This window comes from Cyprinus carpio, chromosome A22 (assembly GCF_018340385.1).
Source record: "Cyprinus carpio isolate SPL01 chromosome A22, ASM1834038v1, whole genome shotgun sequence".
Taxonomy (NCBI): Eukaryota; Metazoa; Chordata; class Actinopteri; order Cypriniformes; family Cyprinidae; genus Cyprinus; species Cyprinus carpio.
In genome coordinates this window covers 6,996,690-7,003,928 of record NC_056593.1, presented here as the reverse complement: position 1 = coordinate 7,003,928, position 7,239 = coordinate 6,996,690, and the positions used below count along the sequence as shown (strand labels likewise).

The 7,239-nt window shown below is 41.8% G+C and overlaps 1 long non-coding RNA gene across 1 annotated transcript; it reads left to right on the top strand.

Moving 5' to 3' along the window:
- The first annotated feature begins 429 nt into the window (after positions 1-429).
- On the top strand, positions 430-2,029 carry LOC109046607. Its single transcript, XR_006153147.1, has 2 exons — positions 430-1,025; positions 1,459-2,029. It is a non-coding gene; the product is annotated as an uncharacterized LOC109046607 (long non-coding RNA).
- Positions 2,030-7,239: the final 5,210 nt, after the last annotated feature.

Genomic DNA, 7,239 nt, shown 5'->3' with positions numbered 1-7,239 from the left:
AAAGGCATGTTTACCACTTGTGGCTCTTTGAGTCATGAAGAACAAACATACACAGCTTTTATTTAAAAAAAATAAAAAATAAAAAACAATGTAATGTTACTCTCTCTCTGTTATGCATGTTTTATTGTAGCCGTCATTGCATGTAGCATTTTTTGTGAGCCAGAAACTGAAACTCAACAACACATCACAGCGACAGGAAGAGCATATACAAAAGTAAAGTCTGGTCTCCTTTTTATATATTTCTATATTTTAATATACTGTATATTTATATAATTCATGCATATATAATTCAGAAATCAATATTTTGAATGAATGTAAATTTGAATAGGTCCACACACACAAATACAAGCAGAAATGTATAGTTTGTACTCGTTAAATATTAAAAAACACAATGTGTAAACATTTTTTTTTTATTGACTGTAGGGGACCTGTCCAGCCTTGATAATTTCCTGAGCATCTGATCTGCCAGATTACGAGCATTTCCTGAGACCATAAAACAGAGGAGCATTCAAAGCATCATCAAATTTACCTGTTGAGAACTGTGTAGACCTCAAAACATGCCTTTAATAACTGAAATGTGTAAAAGAGAGCTGGACAAACTGGCTCTTGCCATCTCTGTTCCAATGATCATTTTATTAATTCCTTTGGAGGCTTTGATTGATAAAGATTTTATATGCCCATGCGATGCTAAACTGAATCCGATAATAACAAACCTCATCTTCGCTGGCCCTTTTATTTTAGTTTTTGCTTCAATGTGTATTATTTTACAGCGGATTAAATTTAAATCTTCTGTATTTCAACCATTAAAAAAAATGTTGTTTCTTTGCCTGATTCCACCTTTTGTGTGGATCGTTCTTGTGCTCCTTGATGGTGACTATGTTGCCTGTCGAGACACAGACTGGAATGGAGTGTATGTTTCAGATGATCAGCTACATTTGAGATGGTGTAAACCCACTGACTCATTTCCAGGAAGAAATGACACCGAGCTCCAGGCTCTGACGCTCAGCTTTATTGCCAACTCACAGGTAAGTCATATAATTAAAGAATTCACACCGTCTTCAAAAATGTTATGTTAAAAAAAGGAAAGAAATTATACACAAAAACAGAAACAACTGAAGTCACTCCCCCCCACCCATACTTGCATTTTATTCTGGTGTTTAGGAATAATTGTATTTATCTAAAATTGTACATGCTTAAAAAGGATGAATGTCATAACATCTATGTTTCTGTGTAAGAAAGAAAAAACATAAAAAGAAAAATGGATTAAAGGGAATATAAATATGATCAGTCTGCACATCATTTTACCTCCCTGTGATTATCCCTGTAAATATAATGTAACTTTTGGATAAAAGCATCTTCTGAATGATATGATATGATAATGCTATCATCAATTGTTTTTGTATCATCTTAATGTACTGATTTTTGCCTTTATTTTGCCTTTTTTTTCTCCTCTTCCAGATGTATGGTTTTGGGATGCTCCTTTCATTAGGCATTTATTTAATTGTGCTTCATATTCGCTACTGCTGCTGTAGTAATGATGAGTCAGAAAGTGAGGAACAGACTGAGAAGGAAGAATTTAAAGGTACTTTTGTTTGCTATAGACATGAACCAAGCACAGTTCAGATCTAATGATTGGGGAGGAAACTTTCCTCTGCAACTCAAAGAAACCATTGCAAGAAATGCATTTCTTCTCTATAGCCTATGCGAGTGTAGAAGGTTGAGTTTTATGGTTTTGTGTTGTTATTTTATGATGTGATCTTTCCCTTATTAAAATGTTTTATTAATGTCTGTATAGCACTTTGGTGCAACTCCTTGTTGTTTGAATAGTGCTTTAGAAATAAATGAACTGAACTGAACTGTTATAAAAATGAAACATGTCCACTGTTATTGAAAATAAATAACATAACATAAATAAATGATATGTTATAGATGTAAGGAACATGTGAATATGTCATGTGTAAAAAATACAAATAAAAATCTTTTTGCAAATTAATCTGTGAAGACAAATAAAGAGAGCATTATTTTATTTCATTTATTTATTATTTTATTATTGTTGTTTTTTTTGGAATTTGAAATCTGCTTGTATGAAACAGAAATATTATTTCTTTCTTTTTTAAATACTGAAGATATGGAGTCACTTTTTGAACATAAATAAGTGCCTATATGAAGTACCCCAGTATGTATTTTTGAACAACTTCTGGTGACCAATGAATGTGCTGTCATAAGATTTCTTGTTCACGTTTTACTTTTTTTTTTCTGGTGACCAATGAATGTCAATTTCTAACCTTTATATAGTGGTGTTTTTCTGGATTTTTTGGTTGGTATTTCTGTCTCTATCCATTAAAATAAACCTACCATAAAAATAACAGACACTTAATTTTTTTTTGTAAGTGGGCAAACTTAAAGAAATGTGTCTTAAATTTAATTTTTTTAATAAACTTACAAAAAAAATTACAGACTAAAGAAATGTGTCTTAAATTTAATTTTTTTAATAAACTTACAAGTGATTCTTAACCCATCACTACTGTTCGATGTCTACTGGAGAGTTTACTGAATAATTTACAGAATTACAGAATAATAATTGGCTCTAGGTGGCACCTAAGATGGATGATTTGTAATTTTTATGTGACAGGAATCTTTTATAGAGCAGTCATCCAATATTATTTCCAATATTAATTTAGTTAACTGCATTTGGAGTGTATTCAATAGTAGTTTATTTATTTATTGATTGATTTTATTTATTTATTATTTATAACATTCATTTTAGCTGGAAACTGCAGAAAACTTTATTTGTTTTTGGAGCAAAAGTCTAGGGTGAGTTGTTTTTTTTTTCCTTTCTTGTTCTTGCTGAGAAACCACCCTCTTTTTTTCTGGTCAAAAAGTATGGAACAGCTGTCTTTAAATAGTAATGCAGAAACAGAAATTAACCACACACAACACACATAGACAAAAAGGACAAACACAAGAGTAACTCCTAAAGGATTAACTGTCAATTAGATTGGTCAGTTTTTTTTAATTTTTTTTTTTTTTTCGGACGAAGTGTTCACTGCGGTTTGTGTATTCAGAAGTGAGAATTGAATGATTCAGTTACTGAAATTAACAAAATTATTTTCTTCATTGTGATCTGTGGACCATATAAAGATCGTATTCACAGTCCCTGAGACAAAGATGCCACTAACTGAATGTTTGTCTTCGGTGTTAAAGAAAAACGTCTCAGGTTACGAATGTAACCATGGTTCCCTGAGTAGGGAACGAGACACTGCGTCCTCTAGGGGTCGCTATGGGGAACACCTCGTCGTGACCCGTGTCTGAAGCATACAAATGACGAGGTTTGGCCGGCGACAGCCTCTGACGTCACTACCGGTGCAACTATAAAAACAGGCACCGGGAAAACACGTCATTCACTTCTTCGTCTGAAGCTTGCGTCCGAAGCATGGCAGGGAGCTAGAGGACGCAGTGTCTCGTTCCCTACTCAGGGAACCATGGTTACATTCGTAACCTGAGACGTTCCCTTTCAAGGGATCGAACTGCGTCCTCTAGGGGTCGCTATGGGGAACAGTATACCCACGCCGCCATGCTGAGGGGAGTGCAGGCCAGAATCATGGCGAACACTAAGTACCAACTCTACCATTTCAATGGGAGTTGCCCCCGGGACGTTTAGACGGCTGTCTGTGACAATACCCCTTATGGCCAAAGGCCTAAGCTACATACCCAACTTAATTGTTAGGGCCTCGGCCCGGTGGTAGAGCTAAAGGCTTGGAATCAGGAAAGATTCCTTTAAAGGGATACGGCTAGGAACCTAGCATTTTATACTAAGTCTTGTCTGTCACACAGGGGCTACGGCTTGCTTCCGCAAAAGCTTGCTGAAGGAGCTGTCTCAACAGATCTCCAGTAGCAACACCCTGTTTAGATAGGTATCCGAGGATACATGGGTGGGAGTGGCGCCCAAGATGAACGGGGCTTTTACCAACTCAAGAAAGGGCACGAAGCAACCGCGCGAAGCCCTCACCATACAGGATTTTAGAAAGAACGCAGAGTACTAGCACACAGTGTGGATTTCAGAAAGTGTGCAAAGACTTCACGTGCACACTTACCATATCATGGTTTTTCAAATACTGTTCTAAGGAAGGGCTCTCGTGGCACTCTGATAGAGCAGCTCATAGATGGAATGGTGCATCTCAAAAAAGTATGTTTGAGAGTCATCAACTCGATCTGTGGAAATAATGCTGGAGCGCTCTGGGAAAAACAGTGAACTCAGTCTCATATGAGAGGAGAACTCCTGAATCCAGAGTAGCACGCTCATAGGCGACCCTTCTTGGAAAAGGGGAGCGCTGCTAAACTACCACGAGAATCACCCGAATAGCCCCTCATGTTGAGGGAAGCGATGCTTGAAGTGTATAAACAAATACACACTGGCTGAATGGAGCCTAAGGAACCAAGGTCTAATCATCTCAAGAAAGGGAACGAGGCTCAGCGCGTAACCCTTACCATACAGGATTTCAGAAAGTGCGCAGAGTCTTGCGTGCACACTTACCAATATGTGGATTTTTAGAAAGTGCGCAAAGTGTTCACGTGCACACTGACCACCATGTGGTTTTCAGAAAGTACACAGAGCTTAGCGTGTGTACCTAAAGGTTCCTAAGCATCGCAGAGGCGCTGAACCGCACGGGAGAGGCAAGCTCAAATTTTTATAAACCTCTAGCGAGGGGAGCATCACCTGAGGCAGCATATACAAGAAGACTTCTGTAACTGCCACCTTCACTTCCCGCTGGATGCGACAGCACCTAAGCGGCCAGGAGACCCCTCAGGGTGACCTGGCCGGACATCCATGAAATTCCCTGCAGTGCTGTGCCAGGCCTGATGATCAAGGAGGCTCCCGCAGAAACCTGTGATCTCAGCCGCCTAATCCCGGAACATGAAGCCGGATGGCTGGTGCTGACGAGTGTTTAGTAAACACTGTAACTGAGCACTGCAAAGGAAACTCACAGAGTTTATTAGTAGACATAACCACCAGCAATTTACACATAAGTATATACAGAAAGGGTTATTTTTTATACTCCCACCCTCCTGCGCTGGAGCCCCCCGCTCAAGGGGCGCCTCCTTTTAGTCTGGACCCATCAGTAAGGTGGTTGCTCTGAACATAGAACCAGCCAAAAACATTATAGGTCCAGCATAGGAGACTGTTATGCGTTAGAGGTTTCCACCTAAAACCTCGATCAGGTGGAGAGCTGGTGGTTACAGGGGAATTAGGAAGGGGAGGATAAAAGCAGAAGTAAAAATCCCTAAAGGGAACGAGTAGATACCTCAGTATCACTCTGATTCAGACGAGAACGCTGCCTCGTCTGGATCACATCCCTTAGGTTCTGCTTACCCCCTTGTGACCCCAATTCCTCTTAACCCTGCCCGCAGGTGGGGGAGGAGCGTGAGTCGCGACTCTAGCCTTCTGTGCCCGTCTTTGATCCTCAGATCGAGACAGGCCAGGACCCCTATGTTGTTCGGGCTCAGACCTGGACCTTCGTGGAACGAAGGATCTGAAAGCAGCGGAGTGCGCCTTCGTCTCCCCGAAATTCTCGATCACCGTCTCAAGGGAAATACCGAAAAGTTCAGAAGGCGAAACCTGAGCATCGAGAAGAAAGCCTTTTCTTTCTTCCCGATGTCTGCCAGGTTCATCCACAGATGTCTCTCCGCCACCACCATGGCCGCCATAGTCCTGCGCTTGGCAGAGGCGGCCTGCTTGGTAGCCCGGAGAGAGGCCTGTGGTGCGGCGCAGCTCGGCTACCTGATCAGGAAAAAAGTCTTTCGCCTTTATCCAGGTCTCTTAGCAGATCAGTCTGATATGCTTGAAGCATTTATTTTGTAATAAAGCCACAGCCTGACCTGCTGCTGCGTATGCCCTGCCATTTAAGCAAGATGCATTGCTTGAAGGGGCTTAGATGGTAAGGAGGGAGATTAAGAGAGGATGTCTCCCCCCGCAGAATGAAAGCTCTTTCTGCAGGGGCATCCTCTCATAGCCGTTTTTCGCGCATCGCCTCGATGTCGGCAAAACTCTTATGCTGAAACCGATGGATGCGAGAAGAAAAGGGCCTCTTTCATTTCCTTTCGATCTCTGTATGGAGATCAGGCAGAAATGGAAGGCTCACCTGAGCTGGAGGGCTATGGTCGGAAAGATAACGCTCATCGAGGCGCGATCCATACTCCAACAGCTCTACATACGCAGGGCAGGAGAATTGAGAAGGCTCAGCCTCAGCTTCTTCACCATCCTCAAATATCTCCTGCTTTTCCTGGGTAAAAAACCCAGCAGAGCACTAACCTCAGTATCAGAAAGTGTTAAAGATATAACATCATCCCTCACGAGGCTCTCTCTCGTCCGCCGCCATTATGAGCGCAAAAGGGAAAGTCCCTCTTTAAACCATTCAGACAGATCCACCTGAAATTCTCACGAGCTCATTCCTCCTCCGTGCCTCAGCAGCGGCGGGTCCTGAACCGCGGGAAGCAGATGGCTGCCTTTTTTTTTTTTTTTTTTTTTCTCGGAAAGAGAGACGAAGCGAGAGCGGAGCTTTTTTCCTTGAAAAAACGTTCGCAATGCACACAGACTGCCTCCTCAAAGACATTGCATGCGTGCTCTTTACCCAAACAAATCACGTAAAGATCGTGTGTGTCATCGGGTGTCAATAACGCCGACACGGATGCATACATTGTCTAAACGCTTGCTAGTAGTCGCCATGATAGACAGAGAAAGAGCGCTCTTACCGGTTCTTTCAGATGCACGCTTCAAACAAAACAGTCTCTTACCGGTTCTTTCAGAATGACGGGTTTTTCCCGGTGCCTGTTTTATAGTCGCACCGGTAGTGACGTCAGAGGCTGTCGCCGGCCAACTCGTTGGTGTTTTTTTCATTTGTATGCTTCAGACACGGGTCACGACGAGGTGTTCCCCATAGCGACCCCTAGAGGACGCAGTTCGAAGTTCCCTTGAAAGGGAACCATTCCTTTTTGTGCCTCTAAGAAGAGTAAGCAGTATGTGTAGGGCACCAACTCCCGGGGGGGGCACCATCCCAGTTGCTCAAAAAAAAAAAAGGAAAAAACACTTGACGCGCCATTCCCCCATCCGCGCTCGCGACCGCTTGCGCCGCATGTTTGCTGCTAATGCAAATGATGGATGGACATCTATGCCCGTGAAAAGACATTAGCAATCCGCTGCAGAGAGGGAAAAAAAAGGAAAGAAAGAAAGAAAAGATGAAA